Genomic DNA, 15339 nt, shown 5'->3' with positions numbered 1-15339 from the left:
CCCAGATATCCAGGATCAGAATCCTTTCCTATCTCCCAGCTTCCACATGGAACGAGGCTCAGCTACCCTCTGTGCTTTGACTTTTCAGGGTGGCAGGCACTGACGAAGGAGTCCATGACAGGGACTCCCTCCTTCAACGGCTGTGTGTAAGCCCAGGTCAGACTCAGCTTACGAGGTCAATAGTGGACCAAAAGATGTATCATAAGAAAATATCCAGAATAAAACACAAAAAGAAAAACAGAGGAAAAATACAGGTGACATAAGACACATAGATGATTGTATGAAAAGAAAAGATGACGCTTAATAGGAGTTTCAGAAGGACAGGAAAGAAAATGAGGCAAAGCAATATTTGAGCAGATATTAGTTGAGAACAAACAGCTCACAGAGAAAAATGAAAGAAACATACACGTAATCCCATCTTAGAAAAGCTATTGAAAACCAAAGGCAAATAGAAAAATTCTTAAACTATCAGAAGGAAAAGCAAATTACCACCATAGTAGCAGTAGTTAGTTCAAGAGCTGACTTCTCAACAGTAAAAAATAGAAACTGATAGAAAATAGAATATCATCTTCAATGTACTGAAAGAGAATAATTCCCAGTGGAAACCTCCTCGCCCTGCTGCAATATATTTCAAGAACAAAGATGAAAAAAGACATTTTTATACACACTAAAAAGAGAAAAACCTGAGAGAATTTGTCACCAGCAGAATAGTACTTCAAGTAAATACTAACAAATATTCCTCAGGCCGAAGAAACAATTTAAAATAAGTGAAAAGTGATGGATTGGAAAGATATATGGGCCAGTCTCAGAGAATACTGCCTTATGGGGTTTAAAATGCAGAGAGATTGGGGTGCCTGTGGGTTAAGCATCTGCCTTCAGCCAGGTCAGGTCCTGATCCCGGGGTCCTGGGATTGAGCCTGGCACCCCTGGGCTCCTGGGCTCCCTGCTCAGCAGGGAGTCAGTCTGCTTCTCCCTCTTCCTTTGCCCCACCCTCCCATTTGTGTTCTCTCTCCCTCAAATAAATGAATAAATCTTTTAAAAAATATGTATGATAATAGTAAGAGGTTCAATTCACTAGGAATATGTAACAGCTATTGTTTCATGCACCTCTTAACAAATTAAAAATATATAATGGCAATTGGAGAGATCCTCTAGGAGAAATAGAGGATCTTCTACCCACTGTCATGGTAGAAGATATTTAATACAGTTTTCTCAGCAACTGATAGAACAAGCAGAAAAAGAATCAGTAAGGAAATTAAATATTTTTCATAGCAAATAGGTTCTAATGGAGATGCACAGAACACCACTAACAATGAGTGAAGAATGTATATTCTTTGAAGGTGGGAGGAGGGATTGAAATGAAAATGGAAAAAAGCATGGGGGGGCGCTTTTGGGGTGATGGAAATATTTTCTTTATTGACATGTGTGGAAGGTTCTTCCCTTTTTCATTTGAACACTTTCCTATGAGTCATATATCCAAAAATGGGGGGGTGGGCTGTTTAATTTTGTTAAACTGGCAAAGTTTAGTATTTACAGATGCAAGCTTTGTCAGTGAAACTAAAAAGAAAGGACAGAGATTATTATGAAAGTCAGGATAATGGTGACCTTTGAGAGGGAGGAAAAATATTTTGATTAAAAGGGACCGGGTGTGGGGTTTCAAGGTGGTTGTCCAGTTGTATTTCTTCTAGTGGATGATAGTTCCAAGTTTTCTTTCTTTTTTTTTTCCCTTTGGGATAAGTCATTGAGTTGTGCATTTCTATGAGGTCCTGATATATATGTATATATCACAATTATATCAGAGTGTGTGTGTGGGGGGTGCTCTGGGCTTGGGGGTAGCCTTGTCTTTCTGTACCACAGAGACAGGTACAGCACAGGCTGGTGCTCACAACCCACCCGATCCTCACAAGGTAAGTAAATGGCTTCATCATTTCCTTGGGATTATCCCTTGTCCTTTAAACTGCCTCCGTTCTCTCATAGGCCCCATCAACTCTCATCGGTGCGCATTTCAGCCTGGGGTACTCTCCTGGCAGACTGGCCCATGGTAGCCAACCAAATTTTCCAGAGCCCTTTGCCAACTCCTCTGTCAGAGTCCCACTCCCACTGTGCCTCCTGGCCAAATCAGTCATTGGACGAGAGAGTTTGGGTGGTCCACAAGAGGGAGTATTTCTGGAGATGTCCCAGTGAAAGGTTCTATTTCGGTACCTATATGTGTACCTCTTGAATCCCCATATATACCATGCTCTATACTGAGTTATAGTATATATGGGAAACTGGTGATACATGTAGAAAGGAGATATGAGACATAGACAAATGAAAAATTAGGACTACTTGATTTATTAATTAGCCTGGAGACATTACCACAGATGAAAGTGATAAAGTTGTGGAACAAACAATGGGAGAACTGGATTATGCGCTTAAATGGTATTAGAAAAATGCAGATTTATATGAGCTGTGTTGGTATGGGAAGGCTCCAGACACCAAGAAAGGGCCTGGCATTAACCCAATGAATATTACAACAGCCCAATGAGATGATACTTATTGGCACATTCATTTAACAGATGAAAAAAATCATTGAGAGTCCACACACCTGTACCCCTGAAACAAATAATACATTATATGTTAATTTAAAAAAAAAAACATTGAAAGTTATCCAGCTGATAGGAGGAAGTGCCAGTATATGAATCCAAGCAGCAAAGGTCCAGCCCAGCAATGTGACCACTAGCCATAATGCCCAGTGGATAAGTAGTGATTGGTAGTGCCTCTCGGACATGTAGAAATCCAGGGCATTGGCCTGGGATAAAGTGTAAATGGGACAAGAAAGATTAGTGACACAAAGATGAAGGAGGCATACAAGATCTGAGAGATGAACTGTGTGGTATTGCTCATCACATACCAGGCATTGAAAGGGTCCAACATGTGACCATCCACAGAACCGTCAGAGGGACAAACCTTAGTGACAGGTGTCAAAAAGGTTGCAGCTCCTGGACCAAATTCACATCAACAGCTCCAGTCTTGCTTCTCTTCTCTCCCCCTGTGGATTAACACCCCAAGTCCATCCCTCTGCTGGTTGCTGGACAAAGCCTACAACAACTCTCCTGCCCTCTAGATCTTTGTGAAATTCTTACCCCCCAACCCCAACTCTGGAAGAGTTCAACCCCAAGCCTACTCTGAGTTTGTAAATGAGCCGCCAGGCTCTAGTGGAAAAGACACCCATCTGGGCCAATGGCAATGTCCTTGGTGCTGGCCCACTATCAGGCAGGCTGTCTGTTTCTGCTGTCTTCCTTTCCTTACCCACAGTTTGGAACTAATTTTACTTTATTTGGTTTTGCTGTTTCTCCAGAGTTCTATTTGCGGCCTATGAAGCCATCTCTAACAGTTGGAGCCACTGCGATACTCCAGGTATGTTAGTCAGTGTTATCCAGACACACAGAATGAACAGGAGGTATATATCTACATCTAGATTTAGATAGATAAATATACAGAAATTATATTAGGAGGAATTTGGTTCACACATTTATGGAGGCTGAGAAGTCCCATGATCTATCTGCAAGTTAGAACCCCAGAAAAGCCAGTGGTATAATTCAGTCTGAGTTTGAAGGCCTAAGAACTGGGGGAAGCATGATATGATTCCCAGCCTAAGGGCAGGAGAAAATGAGATGAGATGTTCTACCTCAAGTGGTGAAGCAGGAGAAAAGGGGACAATCCTTCCTTCCTCTGCCTTGTGTTATATTTAGACCTTCAGTGGATTGGATAATGCACACCCCACATCGAGGAAGGTCATCTACTTTCCTGATTCACCAGTTAAAATGCAAATCTCTCTCATTCAGAAACACCCTCACAGATCCAGCCAGAAATAACCTAGAATCTGGGCATCTCATGGCCAGTCAAGTTGACCCAGGAAATTAATCATCATGGTGAGTAGGGAAACATCATACACTATCACATAACATTGTTCACAAAATAAAGCCTCACAACTCCTCCCAGACCCTGGAGAATAGGGAAAGGATAGTGCTAGCAAGAGAGCATCCTTCCCGGGAGCAGTGTGCACTGTGAGTGTGAAGTCTGACTAACGTGACCCAGTGGTTATGGGGTCCACCTGCCACGATAGAGTGAAGGGAGTTGAACATTCAAGGTCATCAACCCCAGGGGAGTTGCACCTCCCAGCTTGTACAAGAGCAACTACAAGAATTACTCAGCAGATGGCCTCCTGAAAGGAAGTGGACCTCCAGTGTCACCTTGAATAATTGTGAAACTTAGTGACCTTCACACCAGAGATATGAAGTTTCATCCTACGGCAACAAAAGAAATAGCTTTTCTTGGGATTTGAGGAGGGAACATGAAATCAAAGAAGGAATTGGAGAATTGAGTTATGTATGCCTTGGCCTCAAAGAGATGGCAAGATTTCTACAGAGAGAAAGGGTGCAAAGGATATGAAAATCCTGAAAAAGGTGGTTGGAAGTTGTTTGAATTTATGGCTGGGATGAATCCTGGGAGGCTCCTGCGAGGTATCTTTTTGTCAGTTTTCCCTGGACTTTCCCCAGATTTCTGCAGCCTTAACTGACTTCACCAAATTTCCAGGTGCAAACCTTGGGTCCTTCACACTGTGCCCAACCCAGTAGTGTCTGATCCCATAGTCTACATGATTCCCCTGCTTCTCTGCTCTGATCTTTCCTCATGTGCATATATAATAGCCAGAAAGAACTGACATTGATCTCTAGGGACGGAAGGGGTAAAGCATGGAAGGCTTCCTGGAGGAGGATGCAACTGAGCTGGACGGGGATGAACTCTGTTAGCAAGATTTCCAAAGTCTGAGATGACTAGAACCAAAGGAAAAGGCATGTGTAAAGGACTAACTGGGGGAGTTGGGCATTGAGGGAAGGACATAGGTGTAGAAAGACAACAATATGAGCAAAGATTTTAGTAATTTAGCAGGACCTGGAAATATGGCAGTTTCTCCCCATAGACCTGAAGAGAGTGGACAGTCTGCCTGTCAATCATTGTAGCCCCTCCAATGATGACGTTTGAGGGTGGGACCATACATAGAAAGGAGGTTAAAGAAGCCCTACCACGTGACCAGGCAAGTTTCCTTTAAAATTTGGATTGTACCTTGCGGCTTCCGTGGACCGTTCCACTAAGGGATTATGGCAAATGGCGGTTACTTTTTCGACGATCTCAAAAAATGTAAGTTTAATTTACTTTATTTCATACTTGGCTGTTTGTTAAATGTGATTTCGAGAGAATCGGACCCATGGTGTGTCCTAATGGGCTTTGACAGTTGTGTCTCACGGGATTCTGGATCAATGACAAGGAAAGGCCCGTTAGCGGCCTTCCGGGGCGGGCGCGGTGTTGAGCTTTATGTAACAACATGATGAGTCTTACCGATCATCTTGTTTGTTTAAAGGTGGGTCCTGAGCCCACCGCCATTCGCGGGCTTCATGTTTTGTTTGGTTTGCAACTTAAAAAAAAGAAAGAAAGAAAGAAAGAAAAAATGGTGCGGTTGGCTGAGCCTGCGTGGGCCCAGGACAGCGCGATGGCCGTTGGCTGCCAGGCCGCTGACTTTGCTTTTTATTGTACGGTGTTGTTGGGTGGGTATTGGGTTGGATATTGTTTAAATCTTGCCCTTGGCCATTTTCGTGAAGTGTCTTAGTGACAGAATTTCTGTTGTTTTCGATCTGGAAGAAAAGAAAGTAAGGCCCGGAGAGGCATGTCTGTGATGAGGACAGCTGATGTCTGCCTTTGAGCGCAGTTTTGTCTTTCGTTTAATGACATGACTGTTTGCTTAATATCATTGGTTTAAAATTTGAAGTGGTCTTTTTCATATGTTGCTTTAAAAGGGGGTGGGGGAATCCTGATAATTCTAACGTGAAAATGAGTAAACAGCCGCTTGAGCGGCTCGGGGATCATTTCACTGACCAACGGGAATTGTTATTGAACGCTGTATTTTTATGTGATGCATTTATGTATTTAATGTCATTGTAGTCAACCAAAAATGGTCCGGAAGCTTTTCGTGTGTTTTCCATTTAAAAAAAGTGTTGTTTACAGTTTTCGAGTAAGAAAAATAGCGGTTTGTTTGGCAAGACCTTGTTGCTTTAAGTCCCTGATGGGAATCATGCCTGCAGGGGTCCTGTTTCTTGTTTTATAATATAACGGCGGTGGGTTTTTGTTTTTTTTTTTAACCTATGATATCGGAACTTTGCAGTATTTGAATTTGTTTAACTTTTATTTTAGCTGTGTTTCACAAATATTCTCCAAATGAAAGTATTCTCAGTGTGCACTTTGGAAATAAATTGTCCCGCCGGACACTTGAAACTTTTACACTGTGTATGTCCGCTAGCCGCGCTCGTTAGCCAAGACTGAGCACTGTTTTGGCATTTGATTTTACATATTCATCTTAATGCATTCAATTGAATTTTGATCCTGGCTCTCATGTTTCCTTTAAATGATTGGGTGTAAATTTCGATTTACAGGGGAATGATTTAACATGTAAGTCAATTGAGTGCCTTAAGTTTATAATATAATTGCATGTTTGACATAACTTATTTTGTTATATTCTGGTCTTGTTCCCTATTGATAAATTTTCTGAAAAGTAAATGTTTTGAGAGGTGCCTGACTGGCTATAGCCTGTGACTCTTGATTTCCGGGTTGTGAGTTCAGACTCCACATTAGGTATACAGATTAGTTAAAAATAAAATCTTAATGAATAATAATAAAGGTTTTGAGGTACTTTTGAGTTACAATGCAGTAATGATAATCGGTTGGCTAAGTCCTTGATGTTTTATGACAGTGAATGCTTTTAACTGTTCAATGCCGGGCCGTTAACTGAGTTTGGGGCTCGTTTTACAGAAGAATTGTGTCTGGTATCACTTTATTCTATTGAATGTTTGTCCAGGCTATCTTATAAGCTTTGTGTCAAAATTTTAGACGTTATCTTAAATTTACAAATGAGGAAAAGATGGTTCTAATTAACATGCGTCTTGCTTTACGACAGTTACTGGCCTCCGGCATACCGGAAGCCCAACGTTTTTTTATTTTACTATTAAAACGTTTCTGTGTGTAAAAAACTGAGTCCTGTGTCTTTTGTTTCATAGTTATACTTAAAATAAAGAAAGTTTTGTTTTTAATGTAAAAAAAATAACAGATATTGACCATCTAACTGAGCGGTTGCTATTTTACGACAGTGACTTTCCGGAAGTGCCTCTCACTGGCCATCCCTGGAAGTTGTTTACGTCCTTCTGGGGTTTTATTTCTTGCAATAATTACGTGCTTATTATTAAATTTATTTAGTTCAGTTGTGTTCTTAGTCTTTAGGGCATTTCCTTTGAAAATCGTGGAGCGTTTTCAATTTACTTAAAGGAAATTGACCCCAGAATGGATGCTTTCTGTTTTCTTAAATTGAATGACCCTTGCTGGTCATCCTGCATACTTTTGAATACTATTTTAGAACTATAATTGTGCTTGTGACATATTGTTATTTCTTTAAATGTTGGTCTATGTGCTCCTTCCCAGGTGTTCTCCCATAGAAAAAAATTACTTGTGTAGTTTCTATTTACAAACAAAGACAATATGCCAGTTTCTGTCCTGACCAGTCTGCCCCAGGACAACTGCAGTCCTCCTTATTTGAGGTCCTGGGCTAGACTGGACTTGCTAATCTCCTTCCATCCTATCCCACCCCAATAGCAGAGGATATTGTCCCTGCCTCTTTAGCCACAAGAGCTCACTGTGCCTTAATGCCTCAATTGCTAGCATATTGGCTTAAGAAATAGTCAATGGTTGCCTATTTATACTCATGTCTCCATGCGTGACATTTAATGTGTATTCAAGGGGAGAATTAAAGGTGTTAAGTAAAATAGTTACTTCCTTTTGATAATGGTGATAGTTGAGTTTGCCTTATTAGCCTTTTTGCTAATAAGTCAGTTCTTGGTATTGACTTGAATTATATATATTAACTCATGTAGAAATAATGACTTGTATTGGTGGAACACTGAAGATCTCTAAATGTACCTTGATTACATTTAGACATGTTAAAGATTCATTGCTGGTATTTGGGTTTTACTTTATCTGTCTTTGGTACTGAAAGGAAAACAGATTTCAGGAACTGGACACTTAACTAGTCTCACCATTCCTGAGTTTTGAGACAGAGTCCTAGATCTTGAACAATATCTAAGTGTAAAATGAACAATATTTAAGTGTGCTTTTATTATCCTAGGGGCATACTTGCAAATGAGGAGCAGATTCCCCAATCTGTCTGTTTCTGGATGTCCCAATTTTTTCAAGTGTTTCCTCCTCAGAGACCTATGTTCAATGTCAGTTGGTCGTGACATTATGTAATGTATGAAATTCTTCATACAATTGTTCCGAATTAAACAGCTTATTTTTAGTTTTAGCAGTTTTTGATCTTACTATGTTACCAATTACTAAGACTAATATAACAACACAGTTGTACAACTTGCATTTTATGGTCTATTAAGTAGGACACAAAACCCATCTGAATGATTTGTTACCCATAATCTCGCGTGGTATATAAGTGTCAGTAAATTGGTAACAAAGTGAGAATACCACAACCCATTCCAAAGGTACCCACAATTTTTTATGAGTCAGTTGCCTTGTTAAGAGAAAAAAATGGAGTTCTGAGACACCCCCCCCAAGCAAATAACTGGTGATACCTCTCAACATAGTATTTAATAATTCCACTATGATGTTTGATTAAAGTGGGATGAACCATGGTTCATTTGGAGGGGACAGTCAGGCCTCTAAAGCAGCAATCTTATCTTGTGGTTTGACTCATGCAGTTCCTGTCTTACATTATCTTTCACTCTTTTGGCCTACCTCAAACAGGCTGCATGATTGGGTACTGTGGCCCCACCAACCACTTTCAGAAATTCCCCTGGATAAGGGAAAGAGGAAGTTTGTCCCATCCACTCATCTTATGAGTTTCCAAGTTACCTAATTTTCCTGCAGTGGTGCTAAGCTGACCTGCCACAGGTAAGTCTTTTGTAGATTTGTACAATCACTAACTCCTTCAGGATCTGTGATGGAGAAATCCAGTTCTGGTCAGCCTACAGGCCTGTAATGAGAGGAGAGGACCTAGACCCAGTTGTCAAGACCAGCCATAAGGTAAGTGCAACCTTATACTGTGTGAGGCTACAGGTGTTGGCTGGAGAATAGCACCTGTCTCCTCTGTCAGTTGTCTCATTATTTAGGATGGTTTTATTGTCTCATTATTTAAGATGGTGTTGTTGTCTCATTATTTAAGATGGTGTTGTTGTCTCATTATTTAAGATGGTGTTGTTGTCTCATTATTTAAGATGGTGTTGAAATCCCTCCCCTGTCTCTAATTTGGAACTTCCAGCAATGGCAGGGTCACTGCCTGGGTACTACTGATTAACTCTGTGGTAGAGACTCTGTGTCTCTGATTTATTTAACTGGTCAGTGGCATCTTTTCCAGTCCTTACTTGTGTTTCTCTGTTTACTGTTGAATGCCACTCTTACAGACACGTTGGCTTTATTAGAATGTCAGATTTCAAACAAACCTGATCTCGATGTTATCACATCGCAGTTTTGATCTGTCTTTTTATCCTTTTGGAAGACTTGTAATACCATGTAGATGCAGGAGGGATTGGATGGGCTTGTCCAAAACACGCTTTGGGAACCTAGAGATTGTGGGAGCACTGCTCAGGTGTTTTGTTTTGTTTTGTTCCAGGTACAAGTGTAACTTTTTATCATGGATCTGAATGCAGTTAAATCCAGCTCCATTTAGGAAAGGGGAAAAGATGAGATCTGTACCCCAGGTGGGTGCTAGAGATTGCCAGTCTGCAAGTGTACCCCCACTATGGGTGGGTGGGCATTTATTTGGCAGCTCCTGGAAGCACAGGGTAACAACTCAACCAATATGTAGCCATACTCCCTTAAATATTTGTTAGCTGGTTTTTTGGCCTTGCAGATGTTCCTCATTTGCTTTGCAGATGTTGCTGAGACCACTCATTGTGTTTTACTCACAATAAATTTCTAGTATCTGAGTCTGAAAAACCCTTGGCTCTTTCTTACTCTCTTCTTTGAGCCTCAGCTTCTACATTTGCATGGTGGAAATCACACCTTGCTATCAAGTGTGATAATCTTTAGAAAGTGCTCAGCACACAGTAGGTGCTGAAATAATTGGGCCATGGTTTCCAGAAGCCATATATTGTCCAGAACATTATGGCTTGGCTTAGCTCCTCTTCCTACCTGTCCAGACCCCACTCCCTTAGATTTTTGCCATAATTTCAGCTAAGTGTTTGTTTCCTTCCACAGGGCCAGCAGATATCCTCAGAGAGTATTGGGCATCTCTTTGGAAATCAACCTCTTTAATTCTGCTACGATGCCAGGAGGTTGCCCAGCAACGCACACTTTGCCTTGCTCTGAGCTGCAGTCTTTTGTGGCTCACTTGAACAGCTTACACTGAAGCTGACGTGTGTCAGCATCAAGTTGGGGCCACAGGGGGTTTGTTAACTGGCAGTGCCAAAAAGTTATCCTCTCTTTGTTTCCCTGTGTAAAGTTACTTCTTTTCTGGGCACTGGTTAATTTGTTGAAAATCAGGTGAAAGCTTTTGACAGTGGGTCAGGAGAGCTTTGAGTGTAAATATGAATTACTCGAGGGTGCATTCAAAGACACTTCTGACCTTCAGTTTTATAGACCCCTCTGCCCTCGGTTGCTTTATTAGCACTGGTTTAATCCAGAAGGTGGCATCACAGAATCTGATGGGAACTCACCAAAGATTTAAAAAACAAACAAAAAAAAACCAACAAAAAAAACCACGCCATTTCTTTGTGATCAGACACTAAAGTATGTAGCCCTTTTACAACATAGTGACATTTTGAAGACTTCTCTATCCCTACAATTGGTTAAATTACTTTAAATCTGTGGAAGGTAAAAACCTGAGGTCTGAGGTACTTTGCAAAACCTGTACCCAAACCCATGTTCCTTCCCCAGGTGGTGTGACAGTGACCAAGACTGGCTTATCTGCTTGTCAAAAGCAGCTGTTCGATTGAACAACTGTGATGCCTCCTTCCCCTTCCACACACCCTTGTGCCCAATGCCTGTCAAAATCATCTTGGGTCATTTCATTGAAGGGAAGGGCTGGGGAAGGTCTAAATGAATGGTTTATGGGTAAATCTGCTGTGTACTGGTACTTAAAAATACGTCACTTAAAAATAATTCCAAAAGGGTGACTCTCTAAGTGGTGGCATTCTCAAAGTCAGGACTCTCAGGGGTAAGAGAAGGTGACCCTCCTCAGAATTTAAGGTGGGACCTGGCTTGGTGGTTCTTCCCCAGGAGGCTGTTCCTGGGCCAGCCATATTGACTGCCTCGTGAGGCCTGTACTCAGTGAATGTCCCCCCTGTAGTGGGAATGTCCATGTGCTTTTAGTTCATGGTGTGAAGTATTCCATGTCAAACCTGTGTTTGCCTTAAGTGCTTCTTTATTCTACTGATTTACGTGGGCGATGGAAAGAGGATGGATATTGAATGCTTTAAGGCAAGGCCTTTGAAATGGAGTGTCTTCCTTGTTGCATGTAAACTCTTGGATGGCCAATAATATTTCATTGTAGATATATACCACATTTTTTTTATCCATCGATCTTGTTGATGAATGCTTGGGTTGCTTCCATGTCTTAGCTGGTGTGGATGCTGCTGAACACTGGGGTTTGGATAAGCCTTTGGGATAGTGGCTTCTTTTCCTTTATATAAATATGCAGACATGGGATGGCTGGATTGGATAGTAGTTCTATTTCTAATTGTTGAGCAGCTGCAATGCTGTTTTCCAGAGTGGCCCTTCCAGCTGATGTGGGTGAACACATCTTGAACTAAATGGATTTCAGGGTTGGTTCTCCAGCCCCTTCTGATTGTCTGTTCTTTTAAGGAGAGGAACTAGAGAGGTTCGAGGCTTCACGGGGGCTCAAAGGGTATTTATGATCAGGAGAGATGGAATGACTGATTAATAGGGTCCTTCCTTCAGGAGATGGGGAGAGGGCTGGGCAGAGTGGCCTTCCCTTTGTAGACCTGCCCTCAGAGTATGGGGAGAAAGCAGGCAGGAGGAGCTCTGGGTCCCTGTATTGGACTTTTGTGTGTCCAAGGGTATCTTCCGCCTACTTCCCTGTCATTGGCTCTACTTAGGATCAGCATAGCTGGAGGACAAAAGGCCGATGATGCACATTATTGAATGTGACATGAGCACATAGGACCCTCTGACAAAGGTGAAATCCTTATGATGGGGTCTGTTCTTTATTTTCCCAGCTTCCCTGAGAATTTGGGACTTTGCTCCTGGGGACGGCTTTGTTGTTTCTGCCTCTCTGTGCGCTGCCTTAGCCTGTGAAATGTGGCCCAAAGAATGGCGGTCCTTCTCCCCCCCCCCCACCCCGTACCGTTTTCTAGTCCGAGGGAGCCTTCCTAGAGGTGATAATTGTTGTTTCTGGCAACTAATCTGACGTGGCTGGGTTGACCGCTCAGTCTTGCATGTTGATAGTGACCTGTGTTCTCCCGGAGAGCTTGATGAAGGTGAACTGCTGCTGCTGGCATGTTCTTTAATGCACTGGCCAGACAATTCTTCCCTTGACATTCCCATGGCTCAAGTGACTTGTTAAATTCCTACAGAAAATGCATACTGGCTGGCAATGGCAGTGTGTGGGGCATGGGACAGATTGGGTCCCAGGGAAGAAACTGGCTGTGGCTGATGGTCAGACTTCTGTGCTCTGACACAAAGATATTGGATGGAGTAATGTCCACCGTGCAGAGCCGTGGCATATGTGGCATCTTTGGAATCCCAATTTTGTGTTTGGGACTGCGGTTGGAATTCCAAGCATTTCCCTATTAACTTCCTTCACTCTTCTGCTGAGTGTACTCTGCACATCGGTGGGAGGAGAAGCAGCGCGTGGACGCTGTCAATGAACTGTACGTGAGTCAGGGGACATTTTGATCCTCATGGGCTTGTGCACGTGAACTTGGATGTCTGGGAACCTCCTGGGTCAGGTCTCCAGTTAGAGGATTAAGCCCTCCTGTTTCTTTTGCCCAGAAGGGCGTATACCCACAGGCTGCTGGCATCCCTTCCCTTATTTATCTGCTACAAGTAGCCGCTTGGTCATCCGACCCCTCTGCCATTTTGGGGTTCTCCTGGGAGGCGATGACTTTGCCTCCAGGGGATCTTGCCTGTTATAGACACCGCAGTGTTGTGCTGAAGCTACCAGAGGGGTGAGAGGATAAAGGGGAGTTGCAGTTTGAGGAGGGAGGGGTGTTACGGTTTCCCCATTTCAAGTTCTTGCTTTCTCTTGATAGAGAAATCTCGGGCTCAGCAGGGATGTGAGTACACTCTGAGAGTATGAGGAAACTTGACAGCACGAGGACAAGGGACTTGGGGTGAAAGTGGTGGGCCTTGTGAGCTCAGGGGTGGGTTTCCTGCCTTTTTCCATTTCCCCACACGACCTCTGGGGCGGCATAACTGGGGCACAGAAGACATTGGACGTTGCCGGAGATGGTCTGAGAAACTACGACTGTCTCGTTGAATGGAGACATTCGTTAGGATGAGAGGGGGGTCATTTTCCAATTTACCAAGAATGGATTTATAGGCGCATGGCCGTTATGCTGTCTCATTTTAATTCTGTTACCGTAGGCCTATGGACAAAGGCCTCGGGAGAGAGTTAGCCCCTCACTCTGCTGTCTCTTTGCAGGTCTCAATGACCTGAGGCCCTTCGGAGGAGGAACTACTGTTGCTCATGCTGGTTTTGTTCCCAGGAGAGTCTTTGTAGGCCCTCGGACATGGTCTTTGGTGGTCAGGCCCCTCTGCACTTCTCGGGAGGGTGTAGCTGAGCCTTCTGTTTCGGCAGCTGAAGTCGTCCCCTTTCCCCTTGTTCTCGGGCCCTGCAGGGTCCCCGGGGACCCATTCCTGGACTGCACAATTGTCCAGAGGCTTGTCTGGCTTTTGAAAAAGATTTGCCTCCTGTGCAGGGAGACTGGGACCCACATTCAGAAGTTTTCTGAAGTCAGTGTTCTCAGAAAAAGGAAGGGGAGGTCCTTCGCCTCCTTTGAACAGGGGTCACTTAACTTTTAGTTCTTATTTTATTTGCCCTTATGACACGCTAGCAGGAGATACCAGGTCCCCTTGGGATCTGCACCCTCCCCTGACTGGTGAGTCCCCAGCGCTGGCCACAGTTATCGAGGCCTGCACTGAGAACTCCCTCTAGAGCTCTTGGTGCCAACAGCACCCAAGGGACAGTTCCTCAGTCCGAACAGGGCTTCTCCTTCTGCGGCTTTTACCCCTGCCTGTGTTCTCATGAGAAGCTCTCGCTGGGCCACAGAGCCCACTGCAGTGAGGTTTGAAACTACAAACCTTGTTTAGGGACGGTTCAGGTTGATATGCTGATGTCAGCCATCCACTGACCAGTTGAACTGTGCTATTCCTCTCACACCCTCCCTTTCCTGAGGGCCCTGGAGCGGCAGAGGGGCGATCTGTCTCCTTTGTGAGACGCAGGACTGGACAGAATACTTGGAGGGGAGGCTTTGGACGCTGCTTTATGGAGCCTTAGTGTGGAGGCCTCTCCGAATGGGTGGGAATCAGCCATTGGCCATGGCTGATGGTCAGACTTCTGTGCTCTGACACAAAGATATTGAATGGAGTAATGTCCACCGTGCAGAGCCGTAGCATATGTGGGATCTTTGGAATCCCAATTTTGTGTTTGGGACTGCGGTTGGAATTCCAAGCATTTCCCTATTAACTTCCTTTGCTCTTCTGCTGAGTATACTCTGCACGTCGGTGGGAGGAGAAGCAGCGCGTGGACGCTGTCAATGAACTGTACGTGAGTCAGGGGACATTTTGATCCTCGTGGGCTTGTGCACGTGGCTGTAACCCTGGGTGGCTCAGTGGGTTAAAGCCTCTGCCTTGGGCTCGGGTCCTGGTCCCCGGGTCCTGGGATCGAGCCCCGCATCGGGCTCTCGGCTCAGCGGGGAGCCCGCTTCCTCCTCCTCCTTCCTCTCTATCTGCCCGCCTCTCTGCCTGCTTGTAGTCTCTGTCAAATAAATAAATCTTTAAAAAAAAAAAAAAGAATGGGTGGGAAGAACGTGCAAACCCTTGCTCTCTCAGACCGCTGATGAGATGCTTCTAGGACCCTCGGGTTTGAGTTGACCCCCTCTCCCCCCCCTGCTGCCTCCAGGAGTGCAGCCTGTGGATTAGACTGCTGCCCAGCGGGCCGCCCCTCAGCTTAGATTAGGTTTTCATCCTGAGCCCCTCTTGTCTCCTCTGCTCATGCAGACCTACCGTATTGCTTCTCAGCTTAGAGAAGGACGGGCCGCCCCTCACATGAGATTGGGTTGGCTTCCT

General features: G+C 43.9%; 1 long non-coding RNA gene across 4 annotated transcripts; it reads left to right on the top strand.

Annotated features, from left to right (window-relative positions):
- Positions 1–2568: 2568 nt before the first annotated feature.
- Positions 2569–14932, top strand: LOC116582468. Of its 4 annotated transcripts, none has more exons than XR_004282437.1 (4): positions 2569–3399; positions 3735–5181; positions 8836–9788; positions 10288–14932. It is a non-coding gene; the product is annotated as an uncharacterized LOC116582468 (long non-coding RNA). The 4 variants fall into 4 exon arrangements; XR_004282438.1 differs by having other exon boundaries at positions 2588–5181; positions 8836–8982; positions 9701–9788; XR_004282436.1 differs by having other exon boundaries at positions 2574–5181.
- The last annotated feature ends 407 nt before the right edge of the window (positions 14933–15339 follow it).

Source organism: Mustela erminea, chromosome X (genome assembly GCF_009829155.1).
Source record: "Mustela erminea isolate mMusErm1 chromosome X, mMusErm1.Pri, whole genome shotgun sequence".
NCBI lineage: Eukaryota > Metazoa > Chordata > Mammalia > Carnivora > Mustelidae > Mustela > Mustela erminea.
The sequence above is the reverse complement of the archived record's forward strand: the minus strand, read 5'-3'. Positions and strand labels throughout refer to the sequence as shown.